This window comes from Papaver somniferum, unplaced genomic scaffold (assembly GCF_003573695.1).
Source record: "Papaver somniferum cultivar HN1 unplaced genomic scaffold, ASM357369v1 unplaced-scaffold_5, whole genome shotgun sequence".
Lineage (NCBI taxonomy): Eukaryota > Viridiplantae > Streptophyta > Magnoliopsida > Ranunculales > Papaveraceae > Papaver > Papaver somniferum.
Window position 1 is genome coordinate 1,258,096 of NW_020647637.1, and position 13,446 is coordinate 1,271,541.

Here is a 13,446-nt window from a genome sequence, read left to right on the forward strand (position 1 = left end):
ATGGTTGCTGGTTCATCATGTTCTTCTAATAATCAACGAGAAGATATAATTATTGAGCCGGGTTTAGAACATGTGAAAGTATATATAACGAATAAGAAGAAGAACAAGTGCGATGATGTAAACGACATACCACATGTCGAAGATCCAGCTTCTATTTATCGTAGGATTAAAGTGGAACAAGAAGAAGAACGACCTCCATATATTATTGTAGTCCATGGACCTCCTAAGGTAATTATATTACAGTTGACGAAAATTGGGTTTAGTTTCTCATTGCGTTTGCTGATTGAAAGAAACTGAAATTGTGTTCAATTTTCTCTGTAGGTTGGAAAGTCCTCGTTGATTAAATCTCTATATAAGTATTACTCTAACCACGATGAAGCTGACGTCCGAGGCCCCCCAGATGACTATACGGTCTTGTTAGGTATACTTCTTAGTTGTTACATTATATGCGCTCAATTGTTGCTAGTTCTGATAACTGTAGACCAGTGTGTAGTCATGTTGATTAAAAAATTATGTGTGAAATATATATATTTTTGGGATTTTCACAAAAATAGGCCTGTTTTTTTGGTGCTTTTCATTTTTAGGCCACTTTTTTTATTTATTGCTACACTAGGCAAGTTTTGACCAAAAGTGATGGATGGAAAGTTAGCACCGTTAGGTGTAACTAAAAAGACCTAAAAGTCCTTTGTATCACTGATTTAATGTTATATCATTGATTTAGCTCAGTTAAATCAACATGAAAACTGTACACGTGGGCTCGAATATGCCATGTGAGTTAAGCCAGCCAAGTCAGGTTGAGTCAGAGAGCTTGTCAGTTAAGTTAGGCCAAGGCCTAACCAGTGCTGCACCTTTCATTCCACCTGAATCAGCTTCATCGGTACTACCACATTAAACATCGCCACACTCATTCTTGCAGCCACTGCATTTTCTGTTCAACACCTCCATTTCATAACACTGCACACATTCTTTGCAACCTGAGCTCATTCTCACTGCCTCAAAGCCATAACTGCCATTATTAGCTCAAGCCACCTCATTCACAAAAACACCACTAATCCCTTCTTTTCATTGCAGTAGCTTCTTGAACCCATACTGCTCAACATTTCTTCTATCTTGAAGCTACCACTGCCATTTTGTAGCTTCATCTCTTATTCCACCTGCTAATCTTGTAATTCTCAGCTGCACTGCAATTTCATCACGTTCCCAGGCAGTACAAGCATTCACAAATCCATTCATCAGTGCCAGTTAACTCCAACTGTATATGCACCCGCAACTTCAGCCGTAGCTCAGACAGCTTCTTCTTGTACCACCAGGGAAGCCAACACCACACCAAGCACTCAGCTTCACCTCGAGCCACTATCAATCCACTTGAGCACCACCAGGTTGCAATCACAACTCCTCTTGTAACAGTTTCAACCATCACTTCCACAACCAATACTTTATAACAACTTCATCCTTATCTGTAATGCACCTACTTAGCTCCATCCACTTGCAACAGTTCATACACAACCTTCTGTAGCAGCAACTCCAACTGCCTGCACTTCACTTCTTCGATCTTGTTCTCAGGTTCTAATTATTCTCAGCATACACCTGCACTGCAACTCCAGACATCTTAACGCACTATCACAAATTCACCTCCCTTGGGTAACTTGATAACCACCAGGACTGCCACCACCATATCTTCAAATCCACCAGCTCAATCGACTGCCAGAAGCATCAACACCTCAAGAGCACTGCAAACCCATCTTCTTTTGAGCAAATCACAGCACCAAAAATATCAACCACCTTCTTGTGTACCAAACACAACACCTTACTGCTCCAATTCTACTTTTCTGCTCCTCTCCAGGCCAACCAACACTATCCCCTTTTCTTCACACTTCCCCAAACTCACCAAATACAGTATGTAGATCATCTTCTTGATTTTCTTCACGAATTCCAGTAACAAAAACTATACAACCCTCAATAAATTATAGAAGACCAAAATAACCCTAGGTCATCAATTCAGAGTTAAAATCATCTAACACCTAATATTATGCCATGGTGGGTTATTGTTACACAGATCATCTCAGCAACTTCCATTCACACACCAACTTCCATCATGACCATGGCTAGCACGACTCTTCTCTATAACAATAACCCACACATTTGAGCAACAGAACTCACCAAAACCAAATTGCTGGAAAATATCCCGTTTCCGTCCATTCAGAACATCACCACTATTCTCATCTCTTGTAGCACAATACTTCAAACCTATCCAATGCACCAACAACAACAAATAAGAACACCAATACTGCCGATACCTCTATAGCTTCATAACCTCTCTTCCCGCAGTTCAACTTCTCCCGATAATTGGTTTAAGCCTTTCTACAAACAACCTGTGTGCAGTTTACTGGCACTTCACAGTTGAACTCCATCTTGATTTCTAAGATCATTTCTATCTCTTTCCCTGCACAATACAAGTATAGCTCAAACCCATATATTCGAAGCATTCATAAATCTTCATAGTTAACTACCAAAACTTATGGCAGTAGCTTTACTTCTCTGGATGGTTTCTCTTAATCAAATCTTCGTTAAATCTTCTCATAACTCACTGTATACTCGAATCCAGTGAGAACCCAACTCATAATTCCTCACAGACTCTTCACAAAACTCTTTCATTTCCAGCATTCAGCCATAAATTCGATGGCAGCAATGCTTGTTTCTTCAGTGTTTTGCTTTCAAAGATAACTCTGTCCAGACTGGCACAAAACTCATATCCAAATCATTAAATAAGTCAGACCCAAACTATGTACCTTTGATTATAACTCGAGTTTGTGAATTTATGCTCAAGATTCAAGCTGATTAGGGTTTCGATGATGGTAGAATTCGTATTTGCAGTGGATATTTGAGCGTATTCAAATCTCCTTCTTCTCTGTAAACCCATACTCAAAACATTCTCCAGCAACAACAACTTTTAGATCAATATTCTCATCTAATAGCAAACTCAAATCACACCAATTCAAGCATAAATCAGGGAATAAAAAAGACCAAACTTCCTCCTCATGAAATTCCTGTTAATTTCTCCCCTATCCATCAATCGGAACCAAACCCATGTTATATTATCCATATCAGGACCTTCAAACCCCTTTGATTTCTTCTATTCTCGGCATAAACAGATCCCACAGAAACAGATCAATTTTCTCTCTAATCTTCTTTAGAACCAGCTCTTTCTTCTTCTCAGTGTCTATCAACTAACTCTCGAATTGATTCAGCAGTTACTGCTGCTTTTGTTTCTCTTTTTTCTTCTTCAGGTGAAGAACAATAATAGAGCAGAAGAAAGACGAGACGGGAATAGGTAGATGATAGTGTGACTGACACACAGGTGTGAAGGACATTTCAGTAATCTCACCACATGTATGAGATCTCCCTATATGATATTTTGGAGAGATATTGACAAGTCAACGCGATAAATTGACCGAGATGGTTAAAGTGGATGGAATCCGTTTAACTTGCCTAGTTTTGCAAGAAATAAAAAAAGTGGCCTAGAAATGAAAGTGAGGGTCCAGACCAGGCCTACTTCTGCATATAATCCTATATTTTTTTAGTAATTTTGTTTTGATTGGATGTGTTCTTGATAGGTAATCGTAGAAGAATACAGTTTGTGGAGTGTCCAAATAATGTTAATGGCATGATCGATGCTGCAAAGTATGCTGATGCAGTGATATTTGTGATTGATGCAAAATTTGGGTTTGAAATGGTAATCACAACTGAAAATTCAGAATGAATTCTCTTCCTATGAGTCAATAATTAATCTTTCCGCTAGCAATGATTTTGATACTCAACTTCAGGGTTTGGGTACTTCAACATTTGTCAGACATTATCTCTGTGTTTCCATTCACTAGTGTATCTACATATTAATTCATTAGGATAGCCCAAATTTTTACCATCTTATAACCCGCATGGACGATGGTGTCTGGTTCTTTCTAAGACTTTAGTGGGTGCAAACAAATAACAATTGCGTAGCTGTGTTCAGTTCTCGTTTCTTCTTTTAAGGCGTACGGTCTATGTGTCTGAAACATATACTGTTCAATGTTAATGTCTTGCTTTCTGCTTATGCACTCTAGACTAAGTATAACTAAGAAGTATAGCTCATAATTACTGACACATGTATATATGTGTATATGAGACATGTCCGCCTTTCTTATTTTTATTTCACCATGTCTGACTCTTCTATAGTGTATACCCTGTCTGCTAAACAGTGCACTCATCTCTATCGTTGTTATATAAGTCTCTGTCTTTGTTCAGGAAAATAAATGCAGTTTTTTTTGGCAACGAAACAAAATATTCTTCGTGGTTGTATGTTCAATTTCTAGAGAAGCTAGTTAGCGTTTATCTGATTGCAAAAGGCTTTTGTTTACTGCAGGAAACATTTGAGTTCCTCCACATTTTACAAGTTCACGGCATTCCAAAGGTTATGGGGGTGCTTACATATCTTGATGGTTTTAAAGATGCTGAAAAACTAAGAAAAACCAAACAGTGTCTCATGGATCATTTCTGTACCGAAATATATGAAGTACCATCACTTTTCTGCTTATCTGGTTTTGATCAGGACATGTAAGTTTCTTGTACTGTGCGAAGTATCTTGATATAATTCATATCCCTTTGTATACCATTTTCACATTTTGTGATTAGTTTAGCCAAGATATATATAAATTCAATAGACTCGTTGGACAAGAGAAAAATACTAGAAGTACTGTATTTTTAGGAAATCCATCACAGTTTCTTATCCATTCTACAATTAACAGGTACCAGATGGATGAAATGAGCAAACTAGCAAGCTTCATATCAGTTATGGATTTTCACCCTTTGTCATGGCGAGATACCCAACCTTATGTTCTTGTAAAATGTTTTGAAGATGTTACTCCTCTAGAAAGAGTGGACAAGGATGAAAAATGCCATAGAGACATAATTCTGTGTGGTTATCTTCGAGGTTGTGATATCAAGAAAGGAACTAAGGTACTTTGTTTAGCTAGGTAACTCGATTATTGCATATATTCCTCTTGCCTTGTCACATTATCAAATATATCATGCTATTATTGTACTCCTATATGATTTGGTTGTCTATCGAGTTAATAATTGCATATCCAATTGATATTCATTAGCATACTTCTACGTCACATATTGTTCATCACCTTGCAAATATATGTTTCAATCTAAAACCATCATTTATGGTCTATATTTTTCTTCATATTTCCTGAACTAGTGGAGGCCTGTTCGATTGGGTGTAATATATATTACCAGTACTTAGTGCATATCTTGTAGTTAGTGAATAGAGCAGATTTTATTAGCTTTACTTAGAGGTCATGAAAACCTAATGTAATGAGAACAAAAAAGGCTTAAGAGAGATTTAAAGTATAAAATGGCACTTGTGAAACATGAACCTTATGTTGTGTGTGATAGTATATGGTGACGATTTGCTGAACTTCACGGTTATATCTGATGGAATAGTTTTTTTTCCTTCCACTATGTTGAAAGCAAGGGAAGCCGTAAAGAGTCCTGAATATTCTTATATAGAAAAGAGAATCTTTGCAGTAATTGCAAACCTAATAATTCCTATTAGGCAAAGTAAACGCAATTAATTGTCTTGTTTTATCCATTCTTCACCCATTTTCATGCTGGGTATATATGTGCCAATTGTTTTCAATTCTTGTACCATGAGATCTGCTTGCATTTTGGTCCACTAATATACAGACCGGCAAGTTTTATAATGGCAGGTTCACATCGCTGGTGTTGGTGATTTCCCTCTATCTGGGGTAACAACATTACCCCATCCTTCCCCTTTACTGCATACTCGCAAAATGAAGAAATTTCGAGGCAAGGAAATATTGGAGATTGAGGGTTTCAGAACAGGTTCTTACTTAAAATTGGAGGTCCAAGACGTTCCCTTTGAGATGGTTAAAAGTTTTGATCAGTGTCATTCTATTCTTGTTGGAGGTATCGGGTCTGAAGAAGAAAATGCTGGATATATTCAGGTTGTTACGGCTTTTCTAAGTTTTATTTACTGCTACCAAGTATGTTGTAGTGTTAATTGTGCCTTCTTTAACAGCTGAAAGGGGACAGGCTATGTCTATTCTGATCATCATCATCATGTATTCCGTATTGTTCTTCCAGGTGACACTTAAGCGCCATAATTGGCATAGGAAACTGTTGAAAACCAGAGATATTATCATTGTTTCAATTGGTTGTAGGAGGTACCAGACAAGCCCTATATATGCCATGGAAGGCAGCCATGGACGAATTGAAATGCTTAATGACACCCCCGAAGACAAGGAGTGCCTTGCAATGTTTTGGGGCCCTCGTGCCCCTCCCAATACTAAAGTTGCCGTTGTTCAGAGTTTGGCAGACCACAAGGTCAGATCATATACTCCATTTTAACCTAAAGAACCATGTGTTGAAGTACATATTAATTGCTTATCCTTGATTCCTTGAGGGTATCTGGTTGAGAAAACCTTAATTTTATTACTTCCCCAAACTATCTTGATTTGAAATAAACTAAAGAATATGCCGTTTTCAGTGTCTACTTATCATTATGATATGACACTAACCACAATTGATTTGCTCATTCCTTGAACATCATTCTTTTTTTTTTTTTTTTGCTGGAATGGCTTGCGTTTGAATCCTTAGGCAGCATTTCGGATTTTAGCAACTGCTGTTGTACTTGATTATAACCATGCCCCAAAGATATTCAAGAAATGCAAGCGGGTTGGAACTCCTTCAAAGATCATCAATAAGACTGCTTTTATTTAGGACTTGTTTACATCAGATATTGAAATTGATAGGTTTAAAGATCAAAGAATTCTGACTAAAAGTGGTATTCCGGGGAAAATCAAAAAGGTCAGTGAGCCAAGGGTATAGAAAAAATTCATCTCTTCCGTACTGGTTCTTAGTGAGTTCTATTGTTTCTTTGATGTGTACCTGGTGATCCATTCACCAACATAAGCATGCACATTTACGTGAAAAGTGGGAATTCGTGCAATATCAATATGGTCCACAGGAGTCCTTTGACTTATTTGCTGTGTTTCCAATTGTTTTCTTGTTGGTCAGGCTGCAGATAAAGATCTTGTTAATAGACTGGAATTGAAAGAAGGTGTGGCTAGAGAAGGGATTACTGAGTGTACGTTTAAGCACAACATTCACATGAGTGATACCGTTATCCTGCATGTGTGGAAGCAAGTTGAGGTTTCTCAGTTTTTCACACTACACCATTTTTCCGGATCAGCTGTCTGCGGTTGCAAAAGGGACTTGCAACACACAAAAGTCGTTCCGAAACTTTTTCGCAACGGTTTACGGGTTCAGCCAACTGTTTGTTCCCTTGACTTTGCAACGGTTCGGCCGTTGCGAACACATTTAGCAACAGCTATACGCTGTTGCTATATTCTTGTCGCAACAGCTTCAAGCAGTTGCGAAATTTAGAACCAAAAAAACTTAGAACGGCTAATCTTCACAGGACCCGGTTTTATTATTTCGGTTCTAAATTTAGCAACAGTGGCCGTTGCTAAATTTTTGCAACATAAAAAAAAAAGTCAAGTCAATTTGTCATTGACCTAGTCAAGAGCTCCCTACAACATTTTCAGGCCAAATCTAGGCCAAATACTACTGAGAGACACATTGAGTGCGCACTGAATAACAAATCCTTCCATTTGAACAATATATTCAGGCCAATAACATACAGTTAGTACCTGGACAACTGATCAGACACAATAAAGATCACAAAGTAACATTCAAAAACACGAAACGAAATAATAACATCAATATTTTGCATACAAGCAATCCATCACTGCTTCCTCATAGCAGAACTTAGAGCATCTCTCACTTTCATATGCAAAAAAAAAGAATACACAAGGTATCAAATGGAGCAGTGATTATCAAGCTATAGAAAGCTTGATTCTTATCCAATTATATTGATAACTTAGAAATGATCACAAGATTCACAACAAAAACTTCTAATTATATACAACTATTGTATTCAGATTCACAACAATTTCAAGAATGGGGTCAAGAAAAGGTCAATCACCTCTATCAAGGGTGTGGATCCAGATACACTCAAGACTCCACGATGTGCATCCAGAGTTGTTTCCTTCATAAAATTCAGTAAATAACCAGTTGAGCACCAGTAGAGCTATTCTTCAGCTTTAAAATTGAAATAAACAATATTGTAAGACCAACAACTACACAAAGGGGTGAAAAGCAGGAGTTTTTAAATGGGGTCATATTAACTTCCTGCAGATCAGATAATGCTGTCATTCGGATTCCGAGGATTAATTATTGCAATGGTGGCAACCATAGGCAATTGCTGCGGCTGTATGCTCATTGATGATGATACTCATAACATTAAGAACAGCAATGGATCCAGCATCCTTTGTAGCTTGACGCTGAGAATCGTCGTAGTAGGCAGGGACGGTGGTGTCACTGAATCTCCTACCAATTAAGCGCTTGGCATCTGTAAAGCCAAACAATCACATTACTGATAGCTCTTGATAGCAAACGTATTTGGTAAACTACCATCAAAACAGAAGTGACTAAATTCATATACTATCGTAACAACGAACTAAATTCATGGATGCATATGCAAAAAAGGATTGATACTTCATTCACATGCAAGGGGCCACTAATGCCATTTAGCACGGTCTTCAGTTACACCTACTTTAACTTCAAAGTTCCAACTAACCGACATGAATAAGTTTCAATTGTAAATGATAAGAAGGAGAAAGTTTTCATATAAAGTTAAACAAATCTAAAAAGCAAGTACGAAATTTACATACCTCTTGTATCACTAGAACCATTATAGGAACCTCGAATGCCCACAACTTGGATACAAAATACAGAATTCTGAAGACCAATTTCTTCTGTAACATGCAATACCATAAGAAAAAAGATCAAACTGCTGCCAATGACAAGTATCCAAGAGGTATTCTAACTGAAACCGTTTAAAAACTACTGCCTTTCACGAGACTTCAAGCCGCCAAAAAGAAAAAGGAAGGGAATACCAGGCATCTAAATTTCATTTTTTAAAATGTTGCAAAAAGTGCTTAGAAAAAGAAACATCTGCACCTTGTCTCCCCCCTTAACTTTAAAACCTGAGCCAGTGCCTCTGTTGAGCCAGCATGATTACTTCTTTCTCAAACATCTACATTGAAAATATCCAACACGCCACTGTAGTGTTTCACTTACTAAGTGCACCATCAGAAGGGGACTACATAGAATCAACTCACATCACATTAATGATGAAATATATCAATCAATAGGATGACAAGAACTTAATCTTATATAACACCAAAACCAATTGTTATCTGGACCAGTAGAGACAAAACGAAATGTTTGCAAGACATCCTCAACTGAGGAGAGCACTTATTAATTGGCACCTGCAACCAGTTGAAAGAAACAATGTGGACATCACAAAATCACCAAGACAGGTTTATATGCATCTCTCTGCTTAAAAGAAATGACCCTAACTGCGGAACAAATTCTTCTTACAGATACAGATAGCTCGAAACATGTTCGATTTACTGACAACCTTCCAATCACACTAACATTCTATGTCTCAGTTACAGCTATATATATTTTCATAAGTGATAGTGAAGCCACATAAGATTTATCTCTATTTGGTATTCAAAAGAAAAGTAAATCACGCTCTATCAGCATATGTAATCGCTCTACCAGTACTAACCCACCAATCCTTAACACTGCTGATGTGACTCAATAATGTTGTAGTAAAAAGGGTTCGTTGAGACTTGTGAAAGCAAAAGAATTTAGACTTAAAAATTAAAGAAAACTTAACTCAAAATTTGATTTCAAGATATGAGAAAATAACCAAGACACTGATTCCACTATTACACATGAATGAATGATGGTAAATAACCCAAAACTCTAATTATCTTTTAAGTCCCTTATTTTCTTAACTCACAAATAATCAGGCAAATTCTCAAAAATTAATTGTATCCCCCAAGCATAGATTATCTAATCAAAGCATAACCTATCTAATTGAATCACAACTAATGGAGAAAATTTTGCAAACAATTAAAAACTCTGCAAAAGCAGTGATTGAGTGAATTATAAATTATAAATTAGAGAAAATAAATAATTACCAATTATTCATGCGTAAATAGCTTCCTCATTGCCTTGGTTGTGAGAGAATTAGCCGTTCATCATGTTGGAAACAAGCTAAAAAATCATTATTATTGCTCAAAGGTGGTGTACAAATGAAGGAATGGAGAGAAAATATTAAAAATAGGGTTTGTAACACTTATTTCTGTTACAAACCAGCTGTTACAGAGAACGATAAATGAAAAATGTTGTTGTCACTGTAGCTATATGACCCACGTCTAAGTGTCGTTGTCACTGCTGCTATACGACCCACGCCTAAGTGTCGTTGTCACTGTTGGAAAATGACTGTCCTGGTAAGTCTGTTATTCGTGTTCTTCAGCTTTGCAGCAGCAGAAATGGAGTTTCTGCAATTTGATCTTCTCGACTCTCTGGTGCTCTGTAATTCTCCCAAACTCTCTATCCCCCTTTATGAAACACCAGCACCCTTTATATAGCCAGTAGCACCAAGAAATCTCGCTATAACTCAAGATAATTCTCTCTTAACTCGGCCTTGATGAAAAATATTTCGGGAATATTTTCTTCCCTGATTTAGCTTCTCACGCTGTTTCCCCAAGCCAAATTACTCTCAACACATCCAGTCATTGTCCAGAAGTGTTCCAACATGCAACAGCCACGCGAAAATCTCTTGGTCACTTAATCAGGATTCGGAATGGAAAACCAACCTGTGATGCTCTGATTTCATATCTTGGGTTATCTAGCCAAATTTGATCGAAAAAAACACCCATACCAGCTTTGTTATGACAAATCACACCTACCCATGAAGTTTCAGGGATTGAATCTCACTAACTCACGTCCAAACATCCGATTGAAAATCTGCCAGTTCTCTTCACCATTTTCCCGCCAAAACAAATTTTGAATTTGTTAAAGAAGTCCACCCCTTATCCAGTGGTCGCCCCTTATCCGTTGCTGGAGTCCGAATAACATATGTCCTCCGGGGTGCCTTCAACAACTTTTTGTGCCAAATTTTCCATCAATATTTATTTCCAAAAAAATACCTACAAACACACTAAACACCATAATAAGGACGAAAAGAAGTACTAACAATACGAAACATTGAGGACAAATTAGACACATAAATGCGTCTATCAAATACCCCCAAACTTATTATTTACTAGTCCTCGAGCAAAACTAAAAAAAAAATATAACCGAGTTAATCTCGGGAGGGTTTACTAGAGGTGTGCCCACAAAACCATTACTCCAGACCCTATCTATCTACACAGAACCTTGGAAGGCACTAAAGAATCTCCTTGGTTGGCATACAATCACTGACTACAGGAGGAAGTACCCTGATGCGAAATTCCAATTGTTGTACACGAGTTTGCACTCAACCATACTAAAATTCATATAAAGTGACAGAGCTCTACTCAGATAGTTTCTGGACATCATAAACCGGAGTCAACCAATCACATGGAAAGATTAAGAAGATGGATAAAGAGAAAAAATCGATGATTTAAAGTGAACGGTGTTTCCCATATCTGTCTGAAGGTCTCTGCCAAGATGAACCTATCCTAATGGACTGAAATACCGGTCTGACTAATATCAACACAACTGGCATATACAAGGGGACCAGTGGTCGATAAACCTAACTCTAGGTCAACACAACTGGCATATACAAGGGCACCAGTGGTCGACTTTATTGAATTTATTCCGGTTGGTCTGATGGTCTGGTCTTAAATTATTTTTTTTTGTCTCAATCACCCTATTTCACCCTAGCAAAGGTAACAACTTGAATCGTGTGCCCCACCAAATCACTTAAAAAATAAAAACATAAGGATTAGGATTCAACGAGATATGGCGAAACTACCATGTTTTTTTTTCAATTCTAACACCTGAGCTTTGTGCTTTTATGAATAGACTCTTTAGATGTTTCCATATAATCAGATTGGTTCCTCAACTCCTACAACCAAGATGTCCCCATCCACTTAGATTGGTTAGTGCCAACCTTAATAAGCATAAATTTCTAGGCTCTGGAGTTTATTAATTACATCTAAAAGCTAAAAAGTTTCTTCCCCACCCCCAAACTTAAATCTAACATTGTCCTCAATGTTTCTAATGAAAGAGCAATACCAAAAAGTAAAGTAACACGAGGAATCAGTAAAGAGAGAAGTCGGAAAGATAGTACCTGGGTGAAGAGAGAAATCAAAATCTAATATACAACATACAATCGCCTCGATGGTCAATCAAGGGTAAACAGGGTCCTCCAGAGGGACCTCCTCAATATCACTTGTAGGAAAGGGATCTAAAAAGGGTTTCAATCTCTGACCATTAACCTTCGAAGAACTACTACCATCCGGTTTCTCGATTTCAACAACTCCATGAGGAAAGACAGTGCGAACAATAAAAGGACCCGTCCACCGAGAACGTAACTTCTCAGGGAAAAAATGCAAGCGGGTATCATACAGAAGAACTTTTTGACCTGGAGAAAATGACTTTCTTAAGATATTTCTATCATGCACAAGTTTCATTTTGTTCTTATACTCCTTAGCACTATCGTATGCATCTCTAAGAATCTCTTCCAACTCATTGAGCTGGAGTTTCCTATGGGTTCCTGCCTTGTCGAGTGAAAAATGTAGCTGCTTAACAGCCCAATAAGCTCTATGATCTAACTCATTAGGTAAGTGACATGCCTTGCCATAAACAACCCGATAAGGCGACATTCTAATGGGGGTCTTAAACGTAGTACGGTAAGCCCATAAAGCATCAGTAAGCCTAGACGACCAGTCTTTCCTATTAGGATTAACTATTTTCTCTAATATACGTTTTATCTCCCTATTGAAAACTTCTACCTGACCACTAGTCTGTGGATGATATGGGGTAGCTACCTTATGTGTAATACCATATTTCTTCATCAAAAGCCTAAAAGGTCCATTACAAAAGTGCGACCCTCCATCACTAATTATAGCTCGCGGTGTACCAAAACGTGTAAGTATATTATCTTTCAAGAACTCAATCACAACCCTATGGTCATTGGTTTTACACGCAACTGCCTCAATCCACTTAGAGACATAGTCTACAGCGACAAGGATGTATAAGTTACCAAAAGAATTAGGAAACGGACCCATAAAGTCAATACCCCACACATCAAAGACCTCAACAACTAAAATATGGTTTAAGGGCATCATGTTCCTACGGGATATGGTTCCTGATTTCTGGCAACGTTCACAAGAAACATAGTAACTGTGGGAGTCTTTAAACAACGAAGGCTAATAGAATCCACACTGCAATATCTTGGCAGCAGTTTTCTTAGCACTAAAGTGACACTCACAATCATGATCATGACAAAAGGAAATAATGCTGGACTGGTCA

The 13,446-nt window shown here is 37.7% G+C and overlaps 1 pseudogene; it reads left to right on the plus strand.

Moving 5' to 3' along the window:
- On the plus strand, positions 1–7,449 carry LOC113342931 (annotated as a pseudogene).
- The last annotated feature ends 5,997 nt before the right edge of the window (positions 7,450–13,446 follow it).